Source organism: Papio anubis, chromosome 3 (assembly GCF_008728515.1).
Source record: "Papio anubis isolate 15944 chromosome 3, Panubis1.0, whole genome shotgun sequence".
NCBI lineage: Eukaryota > Metazoa > Chordata > Mammalia > Primates > Cercopithecidae > Papio > Papio anubis.
The window spans coordinates 140159976-140182435 of NC_044978.1; positions in this window are offsets into that span (position 1 = coordinate 140159976).

Genomic DNA, 22460 nt, shown 5'->3' on the forward strand with positions numbered 1-22460 from the left:
ATATTCCTGTTAAAATAAGACACAGCATGTCATTACTGCTCAGATCTTTCCACTGGTTCCTCATTTCACTCAAAGTAAAAGCAGTATTTTTATGTGACGTCATGCCTTTTCACACCTGATCTCCCACTTCCCTTCCTTCATCCGCATTCTGTGCCAGCCACATATGCTGGTTTTCAAACAATTCAGGACCTTGTCACTTCTCTATGTCTACTTTACATTTCCTCCAATAACAATATGGCTTGCCCTCCCTCTTCTTACTTTCTGCACATCCTTGTTCAAAGCAGAGACAGGCAGGCAAGTATAATGGCTAAGAGCATGGAGCCTAGAGCCAGGCTGAGTTCAGGAGATGCTTCAGCTGCCTTTCAGCTTTGTGGTTCTTGGGCAAGTTGTTAACCTTTCTATTTTTCTGTTATATTTTCTGTAAGATACCGCTAATAAGAGTACCTTCTTCATAGAGTTGTCATGAGAATAAAATGAGTTAATATTGGAAAAGGAATTGGAACAGTGACTGGCAGATAGTATTATACAAGTGTTTGGGGTTAACAAAATGAAAAATGTTACCTTCTTAATGATACCTTGTCTGAGCCTCTATTGAAAATTTCATACACCTCTAAACCCAGCACTCTTCATCTTCTCTTTTCTGCTGTTTTCTTCCTCTTTATGACTTAACTTCCAATAATGTATTTATTTTCTTTTTTGTTGCTTGCCATTCTTAATAGAGTTTAAGATTTATGAAAGCAGTGAATTTTAATTGTTGATTAACTAAACAAGTGACTAAAATGTGGTAGGTGCTTAATAGCTCTTTGTTGGAAAAAAATGAAATTAGTGACTTAATGCTATATGTAAATGAGACATGAAAATCAACTAAAGACTTTGGGTGCATGAAGCTTGTATATCATCTCACACTTTGGAATCAGAGTCCTTTAGGATACACCATGTTGTAATTTGAAATATATCCCATTACATTGTTTGGATTTTTATCTACAAGAACAGGGTCACTGACTCTCTCTCTAGAGTGACATTTTGGGTGATGTCACCGTAACTATGAAACTCTGCTAGAGATAAATTGCCAATATAACTTGGAGGCAGAGAATTCAGATTAATACTATTTGGCTGCATTCTAAATGTCATTGTTTTTATTTCAAAAGGCCAGGAAATAACATTTAAAATATTTGTAGCAAACTATTCAGCATCAATGCATTCAGTAAAAAGGCAGAACCTGAAGGACTTCTGTTCCATTTTTACCACTGTAGAAATAGAAGCTTTATGGAGATAAGGTATCTCTTGGCAAACAATAGGCATTTGTTTTAAATACCCTTTAGTAAATCTCTTAACTTTATGAACGTACACTTTATCCAACAAGAGAAAGGAGGATCAACAGGATTTGTAAGTGTTGTAAGTGTAAAGATAAATAAATATATAGAAATAGAAATATGGAAAGCATATGTCTAAATAAATAAATATGTTGCCTTTTCATGTCTCTCTGAAGAATGATTAATAATTACTGATTACTAGCCACTTAGGAATTATTAATAATCACTTATAATAAGAATTATTTTATCAAAAACTCATCAAGAGAGCATGCTTCATTATAAGCAATGAGAAGCTGATTTTTTTCCCCCTAAATTTAATTTTTAGCATTTTTGGTGACATTGGTAGTGGGGCTGGGCATGAGATACTTTAAATCATCTAAGAAAGCAAACTGAGACTTGGCATCATCTCTTTCAGAAAACTTATTTAATAAATACTTATATCTGATTTGTTTCAAATGATATTTCATGAAGATTATATTTCGGGTATTTATTTTACAAAAATATATTACAAGTAGAGGGATTAGGGATATTTGAGTACTTAGAACATTAGCATAATTGATAATTAATGTAAATCACAACAGAAAAGGATGTTAATATCATTCCTATTTGATAAATACATGTTAAGTTAATCTTATGTGCTTTGTAGTTATGTACATTTAAAAAATTCTGGACAGAAATTTATAGTTAAAAAGTTAATACTTTAAGAGAATGAAACGACAAGACTATAGAAAATGTTTGCAAATGCATATCTGATAAAGGGCCTATATCCAGAATATGTAAAGAACTCTTTTTTTATTTTATTTTATTTTATTTTATTTTATTATTATACTTTAAGTTCTAGGGTACATGTGCATAACGTGCAGGTTTGTTACATATGTATACTTGTGCCATGTTGCTGTGCAGCACCCATCAACTCGTCAGCACCCATCAACTCGTCATTTACATCAGGTATAACTCCCAATGCAATCCCTCCCCCCTCCCCCCTCACCATGATAGGCCCTGGTGTGTGATGTTCCCCTTCCCGAGTCCAAGTGATCACATTGTTCAGTTCCCACCTATGAGTGAGAACATGCGGTGTTTGGTTTTCTGTTCTTGTGATAGTTTGCTAAGAATGATGGTTTCCAGCTGCATCCATGTCCCTACAAAGGACACAAACTCATCCTTTTTTATGGCTGCATAGTATTCCATGGTGTATATGTGCCACATTTTCTTAATCCAGTCTGTCACTGATGGACATTTGGGTTGATTCCAAGTCTTTGCTATTGTGAATAGTGCCGCAATAAACATACGTGTGCATGTGTCTTTATAGCAGCATGATTTATAATCCTTTGGGTATATCCCCAGTAATGGGATGGCTGGGTCATATGGTACATCTAGTTCTAGATCCTTGAGGAATCGCCATACTGTTTTCCATAATGGTTGAACTAGTTTACAATCCCACCAGCACTGTAAAAGTGTTCCTATTTCTCCACATCCTCTCCAGCACCTGTTGTTTCCTGACAACATGGAAGCTGAGCAGTTTTGATTGAGTTTCTTAATCCTGAGCTCTAGTTTGATTGCACTGTGGTCTGAGAGACAGTTTGTTATAATTTCTGTTCTTGTACATTTGCTGAGGAGTCCTTTACTTCCAACTATGTGGTCAATTTTGGAATAAGTGTGACGTGGTGCTGAGAAGAACGTATATTCTTTTGTTTTGGGGTGGGGAGTTCTGTAGATGTCTATTAGGTCTGCTTGGTACAGATTTGAGTTCAATTCCTGGATATTCTTGTTAACTTTCTGTCTCGTTGATCTGTCTAATGTTGACAGTGGAGTGTTGAAGTCTCCCATTATTATTGTATGAGAGTCTATGTCTCTTTGTAAGTCTCTAAGGACTTGCTTTATGAATCTGTGTGCTCCTGTATTGGGTGCATATATATTTAGGATAGTTAGCTCTTCCTGTTGAATTGATCCCTTTACCATTATGTAATGGCCTTCTTTGTCTCTTTTGATCTTTGATGGTTTAAAGTCTGTTTTATGAGAGACTAGGATTGCAACTCCTGCTTTTTTTTGTTCTCCATTTGCTTGGTAGATCTTCCTCCATCCCTTTATTTTGAGCCTATTTGTGTCTCTGCATGTGAGATGGGTCTCCTGAATACAGCAAACTGATGGGTCTTGACTCTTTATCCAATTTGTCAGTCTGTGTCTTTTAATTGGACCATTTAGTCCATTTACATTTAAGGTTAATATTATTACGTGTGAACTTGATCCTGTCATTATGATTAGTTACTATGTGATTAGTTACTAGTTACTATGTGAAAGAATCTAATCTGGAAAGGCTACATACCCTATAATAAAAATTATTTGACATTTTGGAAAAGTCAAAACCATAGTGATGGTAAAAAAAAGAAAAATCAGTTATTTCCAGGGCTGTGGGTTAGAGGATGAGGAAAATATTAAATAAGTGAAAAATATAAAATATTTTAGGCAGTGAAACTATTACATATAATACTATAATGGTAGATACATGACACAATGCATTTGTCAAAACCCATAGAAATTTATAGCACAATGCATTATTCTCATTATATGCAAAGGCTTAATAAATTCCTGTAGGAGGTCATTGAATCTCCTGATGGAATACAAAATGTGACAAAACGATTTAACTGTATTCCAAATGTACGATCCAACCTCAGTGAAGTGAGTGTAAGGAGGAAATTACTGACTTCTGTAATTTTGGAAAACTACATGAGTACTGTACTCTAGTTGATAAAGTTGTTTCCTACAGGAATAACAGGTTTAAAAGTCTAATCCTACTATTCTTTTATACCAGAATTGAATAATTAATTAAATGGATAGTGGATTATGGATGCCAGATTTGTTACTGTTGGCATGAGAAGTTACTAATATGCAAGGGCAGGAAGCTAAAACTATCCATGTATTAATGGATTAGAGATGGAGATATAAGTATAAACTCATGCTTTGCTTAATAGAGATACAGATGGTTACATATGAAAATATTCATAAAAATGTGTAAATATACTGGTTGGTATATTCACACATATTCCCTTGCTCTGCAGGTGGTTGGTCCTAAAGATAACAACAACCAATAGTACCCAGATGTAGGAACCAGGACTCATTGAAGTAATGGTTGATTCTAGGACAGGACAGAAAATACACAAAAGGAGTCTGCAGAATTTTGTAGTACCAGAATATAAGAAAGTGTTCACAAACAAGCAAACAAACAAAAACAAAACTTCAAAAATCCCAGAATGTTAGAATGATGGGAATGAATATGCCAAAGAGAGACTGGAACCAACTGGAAGAACTATCAGTGACTGAAACTGGAACAATGTAAGCAACAAAGTAAATAATATTGGATTATTTAACACAATATATAAAACAAACATACCTGAGTTCATGCTGATACACAAAAATTCTTCAATAAATGAATAAATGGAAAGAGTAGATAAACCTCACATGCAGAAGAATATAAAATAATTCATGTGGATGCTCCACTTTTGATTAGGTAAAGCATACCCCCTCACTCCTTCAGTTGAGCTTTGGATAGTGACTTCCTTTCAAAGAGTAAAGTATAGAAATGATGAAAAAAAACTTTAGAGTAGGCAAACCTGACAAATGCTATCTCAGACAGGTGATCAACATCAGTATCAACAGTGATAAATTATATTGATAGCATGTAGCTTTCATATGATGTCATGAGAATGGCATATAACCTCTGTGGCCTTTTCTCCAAAAAAACGAAGCAAAAGCATAACTCCAGTCTAACTGTTGAAAAAAGAAAAATCTGAAATGAGAGAAACATTCTACAAAAACCTAACCTATACTTATTAAAACTCTCAAGGTCACCAAAAGCAAGTAATGTCTAAAAAATTGTCAAAGCCAAGAAGCATTTAAGGAGACATGAATACAAAATGTAATGTGGTATCATGGATGGAATCCTGGAATAGAATAATGACATTAAGTTCAAACTAAGGAAACCTAAATAAAACTAAAACTTTAATTAATTTAATGTAACAATAATTCGTCATTAACTATAACAAATGTACCAAACTAATAGAAGATGTTAATAATAAGAGAAAATTGAGTGTAGGGTATATGGGAATCATCTGGGCTATCTTCACAATAATTTCATAAATCTAAAACTGTTCTAAAATAAAGCCCTTACTAAGAAGTATCTTATATAAATATGTGAAATTAAGATATCATGTGATTCTCAATTTTATAATTTCAAGTATATAACTATAACCCAGTAATTTATTCTATTCCATACTCTTCCACCAAAGGTCTCTGATATGGTTTGGATCTGTGTCCCCACCAAAACTCACATTGAATTGTAATCCCCAGTGTTGGTGGTGGAACCTGGTGAGAGGTAATTGGATCATGGGGTTGCATTTTTCATACATGGTTTAGCACCATCCCCCTTGGTACTGTCCTCATGACAGTGAGTGAGTTCTTACTTGATCTGGTTGTTTTAAAGTGTGTACCACCTCCCTGCTCTCTGTCTTCCTCCTGTTCTCACCATGTGAAGTGTGTGCTCCCCCTTCACCTCTATCATGATTGTAAATTTCCTGAGGCATCCCAGGAAGCTGAGTAGATGCCAGCAGGCTTTCTGTATAGCTCCTGGAACCATGAGCCAATTAAACCTCTTTTCTGTATAAATTACCCAGTCTCAGGCATTTATTTATAGCAATGTGAGAACAGACTAATACAGAAAATTGGTACCAAGGAGGGACGCATTGCTACAAAGATATCTGAAAATTTGGAAGCCACTTTTGAATTGGGTAACTGGCAGAAGTTGGAATAGTTTGGAGGGCTCAGAAAAAGATAAGAAGATGAGGGAAAGTTTGAAACATTGTAAAAAATTGTTAAATGGTTATAACCAAAATGCTGATAGTGATATGGACAGTGAAGGCCAGGCTGATGAGGTCTGAAATGGAAATAAAGAACTTATTGGGAATTGGAGCAAAGGTCACCTTTGCTATGTGTTAGCAAGGAATTTGGCTGCATTGTGCCCCTGCCCTAGGGATATGTGGAACTTTGAATTTGAGAATGATGGTTTAGGGTATCTCATGAAAGAAATTTTTTAACAGTGAAGTGTCCAAGATGTAGCCTGGGTGCTTCTAACCACTTATTCTCATATGTGTGAGCAAAGAAATGACCTAAAGTTGGAACTTATTTTTCAAGGAGGAGCAGAGTGTAAAAGTTTAGAAAATTTGCAGTCTGCTCATGTGGTAGAAAAGAGAAGCCTATTTTCAGAGAAGGAATTCAAGCAGGCTGCAGAAATTTGCATAAGCAAAAAGGAGCAAAGTGCTAACAGCCAAGATAATGGAGAAAGGGCCTCAAAAGCATTTCAGAGACCTGTGCGACAGCCCTTCCCATCACAGGCCCAGTGACCTAGAAAAACTGAATGGCTTTGGGGGCCAGGCCCAGGGCCATGCTTCCCTGCACAGCCTGGGCACACTGTTCCCTGCATCCCAGCTGTTCCAGCACCAGCCATGGCTCAAGGGACCCCAGATAAAGCTCATGTCGCTGCTTCGGAGGGTGCAAGCTGTAAGCCTTGGTAGTTTCCATGTGGTACTAAGCCTGCACGTGCACAGAGTGTAAGGGTTGGGGTTTGGGAGCCTTCACCTAGATTTCAGAGGATGTACGAAAATGCCTGCATGTCCAGGCAGAAGCCTGCCGCAGGGGCAGAGCCCTCACAAATATCCTCTGCTAGGGCAGTTAGGAGGGGAGATGTGGGGTTGGATTCTCCACACAGAGTACCCACTGGGGCACTGTCTAGTGCAGCTGTGAGAAGAGGGCCACTATCCTCCAGGCCCCATAAAAGTAGATCCACTGACAGCTTTCAACCTGTGCCTGGAAAAGCTGCAGGCACTCAACCCCTGCTCATGAAAGCAGCTGTGGCGGCTAAATTCTGCAAAGCCACAAGGGCAGAGCTTTCCAGGGCCTTGGGAGCTCACTTCTCACACCAGTGTGCCCTGGATGTGAGACATGGATGGATTCAAAGGATATTATTTTGGAGTTATAAGATGTAATGACTGTGCTGCTGGGTTTCAGACTTGTGTAAGGTCCATAGGTCTTTTGTTTTGGCTATTTTTTCCCTTTTGTAACTGGAGTATTTACTGAATGCCTATACCTCCATTGTATATTGGAAGTAAGTAACTTGTTTTTATTTTACAGGTTCATACATGGAAGGGATTTGCCTTGTTTCAGATAAGACTTTGGACATTGGACTTTGGAATTAATGCTGGAATGAGTTAAGACTTTGGGGAACTATTGGAAAGGTGTGATTGTATGGGGCAGCGGTAGAATGATATGCTTTGGATTTGTGTCCCTACCAAATCTCAAGTCAAATTGTAATCCTCAGTGCTGGAGGTGGGGCCTGGTGGGAGGTGACTGAATCATGGGAATGGATTTCTCGTGAATGCCTTAGCACCATCCCCCTTGGTACTGTACTCATGACAGTGAGTGAGTTCTTGTGAGATTTGGTTGTTTAAAAGTGTGTAGCACCTCACCCCCTCTTCCTCCTCCTTCTGCCACCATATAAAGTGGCCCCCTTCATTTTCCACCATGATGATAAGTTTCCTGAGGCCTCCCCAGAAGCTGAGCAGATGCAAGATCATGCTTCCTGTATAACCTGTGGAACTGTGAGCCAATAAAATCCCTTTTCTTTTTAAATTACTCCGTCTCAGGTATTTATAGTGCAAGAATGGATTAATCCAGTCTCCTTTTAATGGTAATTTTATACCCCTCTCTATCAATGAAAAAAAATTTGTTAATTCCTGATCAGAAATTAGAAATAATTCATTGTGTTTCCTTCTTATTAGAAGTTAACATGGCAATCCTGTGACCTCCTTATATGATTCAGCATATTTATCGGCAGTGAAAAACTATAAGGAGCAGTTACAACAGCTTTGAGAGCCTGACCAAGTTTTGCAGTTTTAAGAGTAGTTGGTTCCAGTTAAGGACTTTCAAGTATTAGAAACTTTCAGTTCAGTCTTCATTGTTACATTGTCATCTCCACCTTCACCTGTACTAACTTCTCGATTGTGTTTCTGTTTCCCACCTAAAGTTTTTGGAGCATCCTAGTTTCTGGGCTCAATTTGTTAGAAGTAGAAGGCATGACAATGCTTTATCTGTCCTTCCAAGATTTAAAATTAACACATTATTCTAGACCCAGTGAATAGAAAGCTTGACTGGATTTTTGTGGAACCTAATTTGCATCTAAGTCCTTCCTCCTGCAACCTCTTATATTGGACCAGTTCATGCAACTTAGTTTCTATCTTAGTTTATTTTCTTACAACTTGACCCTACTCAGAACCAGTCATCCTATTCTATGACAGTAGTCCTACTCTCAAACTTCACATAGGAGTTCACACCATAGGAACCCTTCTTTTTCTATCAGTTATCTCTATGTTTTCTCAAGAATGGGAGCTGACCTAGGAGTAGAGGATCCATGAGCAGGTATAGATTCTGTTTCCCTTATCTCATACCATCTCAAATTAAAATAGAATGGCTGTAATTAAGATTTATAGCTTTTATTTTTACTGTAGCCAACCATTTCTTTACCGCAGTTCAAACTAAGACAATTTTTTCAAGACATTTTTTCCATGTATCTCTTTGTTAGTCTTATGCAATGAAATTTCAGTGTTAATTTAAAAAGTGATATACCTTTGAATATGCCATGCTGATGTTAGCAATTATTAAATGTAATGGAATTAATTCACCGGCTTAAAAAATTATAGATGGATATACAGATAGGTATGAATACATATATAAATGTTTTAATTCAATAGAATCAATAGTGTGAATTTATAATAGGTTAATACATAGCATTTGATATATACCAGCATGATTGAAGTTTTGAGATCAGTGAAGGAAAAATAAGACAAAGCAGTAGGGAAAAAGTGGTGGGTGCATAATAATTGTGAAAATGTTCATTGTATTTTAGGACAGATGTTAGACTGTGTTCTCTGGACTATTTTGATTAAATATGTTAATCTCTACTTTGTAGGAATAGTTATCCCTCATAAACCAGCTCCACTATTTCAGAATATCTTTTCCTAGACATTGCTGAAGTTCTTTTGTGTGCTTAAACTCCACCAAACTATTCAGGAAGAAAAGTTAACTTTCATTTATTCATTTTTTCATGTTTTTAGATTTCTGAAAAATTCAATACTATTTGAATACTGAAACTGTAAAATTTTTTTATCAGCTTTATTCCAAAACTTGAAGCAACCGCAGATGATATATTTAATTCAAAGCTGAGAGCAGACCAAACTACTTGAGTAGGTAACTTTTAAAATAATTCATTAAAATTTTGACTTATGAGGTGATTGCTTTTAGGCCCCGAGCCAGTGAGGCCATATTAAAAACAGTATGGCTCATTGAATGCTTTCAGACTCAGATCACATCATTATATATTTGGCGTCTATGCAGTTCCTGGAAAGGCACTTCTATACTTAGATGTTTATGAGTTGATGATATGATGTTACTATTCTTTAGGAAATTGGTTGAGTCCTTATTACTGGAGCTGTGAACATGAATTTAATGTGTCTTCATTATTTAGCTAGTGATATAGGTATGACTTAACTATATAAATTCTAAAAAGTCCAATGATACTGACCATTAATATTATTGCCAAAAAACAGTTATTGAAATATCTACATTAACATATGTTAGATGAAGAAAAATTATATAGAATTACTTTTGCTGAATGATCTCAAATATATCAAAAACCTACATGAAAAGACCAGGAATAAATTTTGTAATTGTGTGATTTGTTTGGATAGTTGAATTATGGATAGTATATTTTGCTTCTTTATAATTTTCTATACTTTGCTTTTTTTTCTTTGTAAGAGAGATGTTATTTTGTATTAGTCAATGACTACTCTTACTTACAGAATTTTACAGCACTCAGCCAAAAATATGTTTATCTAAACATTCATTTCTACCTGCATGTTTTGATTGCGTTATTACATTTAATATGTATATATTATAAGGTATGCTCACAACCTTTGCCTCTACTCTTAATACTAACCATTAGTGGATGGAAAGAAGTCACAATACACTAAGAGCATATAATAATGAAAGATGTTTGGGGAAGAGTATTGCAAAATCAGTAAAGCTAGAGATACTATTTTTATAATCTGAGATGAAGTAAATACAAAAATACATTATTAATCTCCACTATATGACTCACATTCTGCCAAGCCTTATGCAACTCCCAGTCTCTCTCACTGTGGCCCATTAATTCATCTATCTATACATATATACATTATGTTAGGTTAACCTTTATAACAACCTTAGTTGATTAGACAGGTATTATCCCCATAACTGGCAGCAAAATGTATAGACATCAAATAAGTGTAAAGACTCACTCAAGGTGCCACAATTAGAAAGTAGTAGAATAAGAATAAATCCAATTTCTCAGACTCCTATTGAAGTATTTGACATCATACCTTATCGTACTGTTTCCAGTCTTGAACCTTATTCACATTAATAGTTCAAGGGCTGAGGACCACATTTTTAAAAGCAGTGTTTCTGAATTCCTGAAAGTTCATATAGTCTTCCCTGAGTGTAAGTACAATATGGTCTGAATGTTTATATCCCCCTCAAAAGTGCATATATTGAAACCTAATATCTAATGTGATGGTATTAGAAGGTGGTGGGGGACTTTCAGAGGTGATTAGGTAATGAAGGTGGAGCTTTCATGATTAGGATTAGTATTTTAATAAAAGAAGCTCCAGAGAGCTAACTAGCTCCTTCCACCATGTGAAGACACACAAGAAATCACCACCTCTGACCCAGAAAGTGGGTCCTCACCAGACACTGAATCTTCCTTTGCCCTTGATCTTGGACTTCCTAGCACCCAGAACTGTGAAAAATATATGTCTGTTGTTTATAAGCTACATCGTTTATGGTATTTTGTTATAACAGCTTGAAAGGAGTAAGAATAATGTCTTTCTGCATTTACTTCATTTCTGAAATGAAGATAAAGATAATAATAATCCTAAAGAAAATAATAATGTTCTTTTCTTGTATTCATGTAATATTTTACTTGAACCTTTCCTTTGATTCTTAATCTAGTAGACAATAAGCTCTATAAGAACAGGTTACCTTTCTCTCTTTTCATTCATTCATCAAATATATATTAAACATTTGATATTCTGATATGGTCTTTTAGGAGGTGGGGAAACATGCTTATTAAGACAAAAAATCACTGTTCTTGTTTTATACCAAATAATATGTTAATTTTAATGATCAAAAATTTCTAGAATAAAGGGAGCAATTTAAAAAGAGCGAATTGGTTAAATAAGGTACTTTATTTGCAAGGTAAGGGGGTGGTGTTAGGATAGAAGACAGAATGATGAGAGGAGCCAATCACACAGAAAGCCAGGGGGAAACAGGATATTAAGATTATGAGGCAGGAGAGAGCTTGTCAGTTTGAATGAAGAGAAAGGTAGCCTATATTCTGGAGTATATTGAGTGTAGGAAAAGTAGTCTAGGAAATATGTAAAATTATATCCTGAATGCCGATAAACTATTTGAAAAGTCACTGGACTGTCCCATGCAGGTAAATAGTGTAAACTGAATTATGTTTTATAATGATCACTGTGTGAAGATTGGGTTTTAGAGTGTAAGGTTAGAAGCAGGGAAACCAATTAAGAAGTTATGAAAATAATCCTAGGAAAAAAGGTTACGATAGCTTGAATTAGTTATAAAGAAAAAAATGAGCACATTGAAAACATGTATCAAAGGCTTGATGATGACCTGAATGTTTGGACTGAAGGAAAGGAATAAATTAATGATGAACTTTGGGTTTTATTTGAATAATTGAGTATGTAGTTTACCAATTACTGAGCTAAAGAAGACTAATGAAGAGATAGATTGAGTATAGAGGAAGGAATCAAAACTTTATTTCCAGATATGTTCTGTTGAGACCCTGAGCCAGTGAGGCCATATTATAAACAGCAGGCCTCATTGAATGCTTTCAGACTCAGATCACATCATTATATATTTGGTGTCTGTGCAGTTCCTGGAAACGCACTTCTATCCTCAGATGTTTATGGGTTGATGATTTGTTGTGTTACTATTCTTTAGGAAATTGGTTGAGTTTTCATTTCTGGAGCTGTGAACCTGAATTTAATGTGTCTTAATCATTTAGCTAGTGATATAGGTATCACTTAACTATATAAATTTTTAAAAAATCCAAATAGCACAAAATCAGTGTGGAGGTGTCTAGTATGTAGTTGAATAAAAAAGCTTGATGTTTAGGAGAGATTTAGAAGATAGATAGGAAAGAAATTATTGTCTTGAGGATATGGGTCATATTTAAAGCCATAACCTTGGATGGATCACCTATGGAGGGGCTGGAGAGAGAAAACAGAAAAGCCCTGAGTTAACCAATATTTAGAAGTCAGAAGGCTCTCAAACCTTGGCCAATATGCTATGAGAAAAATCTGGGAAAGGAAGGAAATGACAACTGAGTAAAATATTGTTGAGACGCTGAGTAAGTTGAAGCTGGAGAACTGGGAGACAAATAAGGTCCGACTTATTTGAATAGAATATGGAAAGCATTTTTGATTCAAAATGACACACTGAGTAAAGAGTATTAAACCTGTATGTCCTAAGGCTTAATTCATATAATAGAAGAATAACTGAAAAATAACTAAAATCCCACAATAACCCAGAGAGATGGAAGGATGAAATGGAGGAGAAAATTGAATGAATATTTAAAAGATTATTAGCTAAAAGAAGCATGTTTGCTAATGGTGCAGAATGAAGGAGTTACAACCTAGATTAAGTAAGGGGTCTGTAGCAGAGGAAGGAGAGGGCCTGCCTGGCAACATGAGTAGAGAGAAACTGGATATGAACAGTACAAATGTGATAGAGGGTAGGACAGAGAAGTGAGACAACAAGTAAATGTGTTAATTTACGTATTGAAGAGCAGATCTCTTTACCTCTTTCCCTTGCATATAATTTGTTAGATCCAATTTTACTTTTACTTTTGTTAGATAGGAACAGGGTAATGGGGTTATAAAGGGAGGGTTACTTGGTGCACAAGAACATTGCTTTTCAACATTCAAATGCATAAAAATCACCCAGGTATCTTGTTAAAATGCAAATTCTGATTCAGGATGTCTGTAATGACGCTGGAGATTCTGCATTTCCAGTAGGATTCCAGGTGATGCTGATACAATCATTCAAACCAAACACTTTGGATACCAAGGCACTAGCAGGTATTGGTTAAAAGAGAAATTTAAAACACATGCTGTTAAGTCAGCAGTTCTAAAAAGAGTGAAAAGAAAATAAGCTTATTTCAGTTGAAGCATCACAGAACTTTGAACAGTGGTGAAGACTTTGGAATTGCATGATACAATGTGGAAATAGCTATGAGAACTTCAGAATAGGATGACCCAATTAAAGCAAGGATTGATGACATCATAGGCAGCCAAAGGGGGGATACGGGAAAATGGTATTCAGTGGCGAAGGAGCCTCTATGTAAATGAAACTGTCATTTCGTTTAATGCAGATGTTTTTGATGTAACGTCTAAATGCTCTCAAATATTACTTGAGTTACCAACATTCTAATTACTGTCTTCTAACTGGGATGTGGAAATACATGCCGTTGTAATATACATATAATAGAAAATCTGCTAAAATGGCTGGGTAGATGAATAGATCACATTTTTCAATGTTAGGGAAAAAATAAAGGCAATAACAATAAATATAAGATCACAAATTAGCAGAAATTCGTGAGCCCCTGCATTATTTTCTACAGATAATTTTAACTCAAAATGAACTCTCATATTTATATGTTGATGCATTTGAGGGTACCTAAGATTTTAACGATATTTTCTTATTTAATATGATCATGGAGAAAAACCAAGTACTTCCATAAAAATAAGTAAATTCATTAGTGAATTATTTTCTCATAGATTTTTAAGATTTATAATTCCCAGATAATTCTTTTTAAAACTCACTCTCAAACTAAAGATTTGCTTAGGGATGTAAGATAGCATTACTAAGAGAAAAAGCAACACAGTACGAACAGCGTTAGACCATTAGCCAAAGTGAATATGCAATTTGCTATCTGTAGCTTTCATTTCGTAAAGGAAACGGGAGAGTATTATTCACAGTTAAAGGAAATAGCTAAATACTATTTTTCACAAATAAATGGAAGTAAAAGAATCTTTCTCTTCCTATGAAATTTATAGCAATGGAAATATTAAAGTAAAGCCTTTAGACCATTATGTTTTATATAACTAAGTTAACATGTATAAATTAATTTTTCTCTTTTTAACCTTTAATTATGAATTACATATTGTCAACCTGGGTGAATGTTTAAAAATATTTTCCAGCTTTCTCAGAATAAGAATTTTCCTCAAAATTATTATATAAGAAAAATAATGACTGTGCTACCACAAAGGGCTATTCTGAATTACTAGTTTAGATTCACCACTAGATTAAGAACGTATCCAATGGGAATAATCTGGTATCAATCAAAGATTTCTGAAATCACTGAGCCAAATCTAAGTTTCCCGTTTTGACAGTGACCCAAATTACCCACATTTAGGCATTCCCAGCGTCTGTGGTTGTTGAATTGTCTTTGATCTGCTCTTGAATCTCTCACATGATCACTCTTGTAGGCAAGGCCGCACATTTATAAGAAAACTGGCAACAGGGAACAGAGTAAAGTTCTGTAGGCCTGCACTTAAAAAAAAGTTAAGAAAAGCTCAGCTAAATTTGTCTATTTATTCTCCAAAGCTCTGAAACAGCTCAATTTTATATATCAAGCGAATACACTTACTTTGTATTACCCACGTGCTCGAAGGTTGAAAACAGTGCTTCATATCAGGAGTGTGATTTCCATGTCACTCGTCAAATACTTTTTGCCTTCAGCTATAAAAGTGCTTGTAGTCTTGGGAGTGCCATGCCCAAGTTTAATTGACTTCAAAGGACATCTATTCAATGAAAAGAAACCTGTGTTGGAAGGAGATTGTCCCAAGGCAAATCAGTAAGGTCATTTTAGGGGCTCTAAATTGGAGAGGGAGTTTCTTCTAGTTCATTCTCTCATATGCATCTGAAAGCATACTTTTCTTGTGAAAAGTCTGTCCATTTTATTACTTGCTTTCTTTCATTATGTGTGAGTGTATGCCTGTGTGTGATAGGGTGAGCTATGTTTTAATTTTAAAATAATAGTTAAAATTCAATTGGTTTATTTGATGATATTGTTGGCTTAGCTTAAATGAGATCCACTGAAATTCACATTGAATTAAGTAGGAATTTCTTTAAAATGATTGATTTTATAAATTTTATGTTGTGTTAATACCAATATTTATTCTTAATAAGTTTAGAGTAAGTCACTAATAAAATGTTGATTTGCTTCTTCCCCCATATTAGTCTATTCTTTCCAAATAAAAACATCTCATTTTGATATGGTATTTCAATTTGTATCATGACAAAATCTAATTTACTTGATTTCTAGTTTGAATGGATTTTTAAATATTCATATAGTTGTATACAAATTAATGGTCTAAGTACTTGGATGCAAAAAGACTTGTAAATTCTTAAATATAATATTATTTAGATGTTAAGTGATATTAAGAGCAAAAGTGTAGCAGTTGTTAGAGATTCATTAGGAGCTATAAAATGCTAGTAGTGATAACTCTAAATATAACCTATATTCATATGTAGGAGATTTTGATTAACATACATTATTTCAAGAAGAGGTCATGTCATATGGTCATCATATACATATTTATAAGATATTTAAAGAATAAAATCCTACAAGTCATTCTCAGATGTCCTTGCCATTCCTCAAAACAAATTATTCTTCTAAAATAGTGAGGATCCTTTAAAGGAACATTACAGTAAACTGTTCCTTGTAAAGGGAAATGGTCCTTTCTACTTTAAATGTAGGTTGTTGCCTTTGATGTGTAAGTTTGAGTTACTCATGACAAGCTTGGCAGTGAGGATAATGGTATAGTATTACTAAGCTTTCCCCCTGCTTTCTTGGCGTATTTAATTTCTTTTAAAAAAATTGATGATTTGTAAGAACATTATATTAAATCAGTGAATATTGGTGTGGTCCCTGGTTACTTAAATTCTCGTAGGTTTTTGAATTATTTGCTCGCTTTGTGAAGAAACAGCCATCATTGTTGATGTGGTTAGATATCAGAAAATCTTTTAGTAGGCATATAAAGTTTTGGTTTGTTTACTAAAAATGACATTTCTGATTAATGGATTTAATGTTATATTTAAAGTTCTATCGTATCTAAAGAGGAAGAGCCACTTTTGTCTCTCTTCGTACAGTGCCCACCATTGAGGTGAGACTATTTTCTTCTTACAGAAGAACTTACAGTGTTTGTTTCATCCATTTGGTGCTCACACACAAATAGCCTTGTCTATGGCATGAAACCTCTAGGCTCAGTGCAATGAGTCTCCCATCTCTCTAGACTCATGAAGTAGTACCTGCCCATGTCGAGCCAGTCTAGGTGGCAACTATCTTCCCAGTTTAGGAAAATGCTGGCCTGGATACATGGTTCAGAGAAGGCATTAGTTTTCTAGAGCAACTATAACAAAGTAACATAAAATAGGTGACTTAAAACTACAGATTTTTTTTTTTTTTTTTTTTTTACTTTTCTGAGAACTGAAAGTCCAGAATTAGCAGGGCCATGTTCCCCCTGAGTCTCTGGGTAAAATCCTTCCTTGCCTCTTCCTAACTTCTGGTGATGGCCAGCAATTCTTGACGTTCCTTGGCTTGCAGCTGCCTAAGTCCAGTCTCTGCCTCTGTCATCACATGGCCATCTTTGCTCCATGTTCCCTCTTTGTGTCTGTCCAAATTTTCCATTTTTATAAGGACACCCATCATATTGGATTAGGGTCCAGCCTAATTACCATATCTTAACTTAGTTAAATCTACAAAGATTGTATTTCCAAATAAGTGTGCATTTTGAGTTACTGGGAATTAGAAATTCAACATGTCTTCTTTTAGGGAATACAATGCAATCCATAAAAGAGAATATAGTTTAAAACATATTTTCAGAAGTGAGGAATATACTCCTAGACACAAAGGGCAGACAGAAGAGGTTTTTGTCTACTTTAGTTGGCAACCAGACTTTTGTATCTTTAATTTGAATTAGTTACATTTTTTTCTGAAGCCACATTATTTAGTATATAGTTTGGCAAATAATGAGAATTCTAGTGGCTTTCATAAAATATAACATTGCTTATTGAATTTCAAACAAAAGATACTGTATATAATGAAATCAACAAAGCACCTGCTAGTCACTTTGTCTTTGGGGTCACTTGCATTTAAACAGGAGGGATCATCAAAAACAATCAGGCTCTGAAATTTCGTTTCACATCATATTCTCTATATATACACCTCAAACATTCACTCTTTAAGGTGTGTTTCTTTCTCAGCCATTTCACCTCTAACTTCCTTTAACTGAGACTGCAAGAGCTTTGAATTGTGTTTATTCAGTATGGGAAACAACAAAAAGCACTTTTTACAATAGTATCTGTTTGTCAACAAATGAGTGTATTATTTTTTCCCTTTCATTGGTCCATCTCTGCCTCACTGATATCTGAATATGTTTTGCTGTTACAGAATAGTACCTGCATATACAGTAATGTTTTCATGTGCCATAAAAGTCATTTTGCCAGAAAGTGTCATTGATTTACTTGTGGCAATATAGGATTCCTTGATTAAGAGTTTGACAAATCCCCATTGAAGCTGCATAATAAATCAATCTTTTACTGGAAAAGCCTGAGAGGGGGTAAGTGAAGATGCTATACATTAATACCTGGGGGAGAGTTACTAACCTCTGTTCTCTGGTGATCAATCACCTCGGCTATGTTGTGCTGACAATGTCTGGAGGTCATCTGGTTAATGAGACAGCACTAGAAAATTCCTTCCCAGGATTACATTGTATCAGTCAATCATTAACACCCATATTAGACACCAAGATTCATTTGCTACTTTTAAGAGAAAATTCTGTGCAATATATCCAGAGCAGATTAATGATTATAAATGGATTACATAAAAACAAGAAAAATATGCAGTTGCTCTTAGAGTGCCTCCATTAGGAAGAATTAAAACAAGTTGACACTGTTGGGTGGGATTATAAATTAATATAGACACTATGGAAAACAGAATGGGGATTCCTCAAAAAATTGAAATTAGAACTAATATGATTCAACAATATTGTGTATACATCCAAAGAAAATGAAATCAGTATGTTGAAGAGATCTGTGCTCCCATGTCTATTGCAACACAATTTACAATAGCCAAGATATAAAATCAACCCTTCAAACTAACTGTTCAACACTAGATGAAAATGTAGTATATATACCTAATGGAATACTATTCAGCAATAAAGAGAGAAAAAAATCCTGTGATTTTTGGATGGACGTGCAGAACATCATGTTAAGTGAAATAAACCAGACACAGACAAATACCGCATGATCTCACTCATGTGGAATATAACAAACAAACAAACAACAACAATGACAAAAGAATTGATATCATAAAAGCAGAGTTAGAACAGTGGTTACCAGGGACTGAGGAAGGGACAATGGAGAGATTTATGTCAACGGATACAAAGTTACAGTTAGATAGGTGGAATGAATTCTAGTGTTCTATTACACAGCAGGATGGTGGATAACAGTAAGTTATTGTATATTACAAAACAGCTGGAAGAGAGGTTTTGAATGTTCTTACCACAAATAAATGATAAAGCATGAGGTAATGGGTATGCTAAGTAATCTGATATGATCATCATACAACACATATATGTATTGAAATATCAAATTATAACACATATAAATATGTACAATTACAATGTGCCAATTTAAATGAATAAGTAAATAATACAAATCTCCTAAACCATAAAAAAAACACAAGTTGGCATAAAGTTTATGTTTCCCCTCAGTGTCTGTCTTAAACAAATTTTTATTGTGTCATGAGGTAAGAACACAACAATTGAGAAATTATAATACTTTAAAAATGATCAACAGTAGAAATATTAACATTTGAGATTGTAGACAATGTTTCTCAAATGTCGAGATCCATAACATAGCTATTTGAAAATAGATCAGGAATATGTTGAAAACGTATCAGGAATATGTGTATATTGAAAACATAAAAAATGAAATTAAAAGGAGAAAGAAATATTTATTTTGCATAGTCCTTTCTTTTCTTTCAGGAGTTTTTAGCTATTAGCTGCAGAAATTAATTGAAATGAGTATTTTTCTCTTGTGAGGAAACGAAAGTGAAGAAGGAGTTGTGCCCATTCAGCTTGTGTTTTTAATCTCGAATGAAATAGCAAATGGCTTCACTTAATTTTTTTAAAACAAAATAACAGAAATTATTCATTTATTTGCTCAGCAACTATCAAGTACACATTCAAAAACTGTTTTTAAGATTTTTTATAAGAATGTAAAATGGTGGATTCAAAACTCACACAAAACTGATATTCATCATTGGTCTTTATAAAGAAGAAGAAGGCTGGAGAAAATAATTCTTACTAGTTTTACCTGATATCATTCATTTATCTGAGATAGTGAAATGTACATATATATGCTATATAGATGTCTATTTTTCTATAACTGACTTAAGTTAATGAAATAATATTAGTTTTTATATAGGCTTTTATAGACCAAACTTGTAACTTTGGTCATACTTGCCTGGTAATTTTAATTTTTTTCTTCTGAAAGTACTTGGATGACACATCTAATTGAAGTATTTCTTGTTCCGTATTATATTTATTTATTTATAAATTTAACTTCTCCAAAATAATTTGAGGTTCCAGCAAACACTGATGTTATCATGCTCATTTAAATACAATTTATTTGTAAATAATCATAATTCATGTATGTTAATATTGCATATCAAAAATGGCTTATAAAATATATCTCAATTCATAGTACTGCAACCTTTACTATATTTAAAATATTTTTAAAGATGCTTCTATTTCAGTGGTATCACTTCTTATAATTAGTAGGTATCATGAATGAATTTTAAGTTTCATAACTTTTCTGAGATGCTCTTCACAGAAGCCTTTTGAAAATATGTTTTCTACTTTTTGGATACAGATGAATTCTTTTATATTAACCTTGTTATTTTTGTATACCTATGTTAAAATTCTCTGTATATCATGTAACCTAAAACTAACCTAGTAACCTGATGGATTATATGATCCCTGTGGCAGGTTTTATTTATCCAAAGATAGCTGCACTAATTTCAACCATCCCACAGACTCTTCTGCCATGTGACCTTGCCACTGCCCCAACAAGTGATTCAGATTGATTCCTTTTGCAGCCCTGCATCTTACCTGGCCTTCCAAACTCACTTGTTACCAATAGCATGGGGCAAATATGACACTGAATACTTCCAAAGTTAGGTCAGAGAAAGTCTTGCAGCTTCTTTCTGCTTTCCTCTCTTGGAACTCTTGATTCCTGGACATTCCCTTTTTGGATGCTCTCTTGGTACCCAACCACCATGTTTTGAGTAACCTAAGTTATATGAAGGGGTGTAGGCATATTACATTAAACAGTCTCAGCTGAGCCAAATTCCATGTTATGTTGGCCCAGGCATCAGACATGTGAGTGAAGAGAAGCCTCCAGTGGTACTGATCCCTAGTCAGCTGAGGTGCTCTGAGTTCTTTCCGTCTTTCCAGCTGAGATCTCTAACATTGTGGAACAGAGATGAGCCAACCCACTGAATTCTTTGGCGACTCCTGACACACAGATTCTATTTTTGTGCTGTATCACTAAATTTGGGTGGTTTATTACACATTATTAAAGAATTGGAATACTTCTCAATAAATATTTGATATTCTCAGATACCTACACCTGTGGAATATTTAATTTAATGGACTTTTTAGAGTCATGTGTGAAATTTCCTAATACATTTTTAAAAATTGACTAAATAAGGATGTAAATTATGTGTAGGACAATAACCTAAGATGGGAAATATACTGCCATATTATTACAACCATATTAAACAAAATAAGTCATAATTGGATGAACTGATTCTCTAGTCAGGAGCTTCAACCTTTTTCTTTAGGAAAAAGAATACTAAGTATATAATTGAACTCAAATTATTTAAATCCTGAAACCCTAATATCTAATTTTAAAAATTAATATGGTGTTATATTAAAAATAAGAGCTCTACATTTATTTAAGCATACTGTCTTTTGATTTCTATATTTGTTTTCTAGCTTATTTACTTGGTTACATAAACACTGTTGTACTCATTCCATTTTTGAGGTTTTTGCAAAGAAATGTAAGTTTCTTTCTCACCTGTATTGCAATTATGCATTATTTAGTTAAGAAAATGCCAGAATGATTTTTATTCTTAAATATGATGATATAGATTGGAATAAATCTGGTCAAATAATTTTTTCCATTTCAAATGCATATCAATCTTGGAAGAAAGCAGTAAAATAATAGTAAACACTTAAGTAGTACAGATTATTAGACAGACATCTTTCCCAATTTTTACGACATACCTATAATAAAGGGATACTATAATATGGTAATTTTCTACCTTTGGTTTTGCAGAGGAGGAAACTGAGAGACAGTTTACCTCAGTTTGCTTAACTGTTAAGCACTGAAGTTAGGATCCAACTGAGCTTTTAAGCTCTACACTCTACTGCCTGATATGGTTTGGCTCTGTGCCCCCACCTAAATCGCGTCTCAAATTGTAATCCCATAATCCCCAGGTGTCAAGGGAGGGACCTGGTGGGAAGCGATTGGATCAAGGAGGTGAATTCCCCCATGCTGCTCTCATGATAGTGAGTTCTCAAGAGACCCGATGGCTTTATAAGTGTTTGACAGTTCCTCTTTCACCTGCCACCATGTAAGATGTGCCTCTTTCCTCTTCGGCCATGATTGTAAGTTTCCTGAGGCCTCCCCAGCCATGCAGAACTGTGAGTCAATTAAATCTCTTTACTTTATAAATTAGCCAGTCTCAGGTAGTATCTTTATAGCAGTGTGAAAACAGACTAGTGAGGAAATGGTTTTCTCTTACCTCTACAGAGGGTCCTACCAAGGTTTCTAGCAAGGAATGAGTCAGGCAGAATTTCATGGACAACTCAGTTAAAATACATTTAGAATGCTGATAGGTTCTCTTGC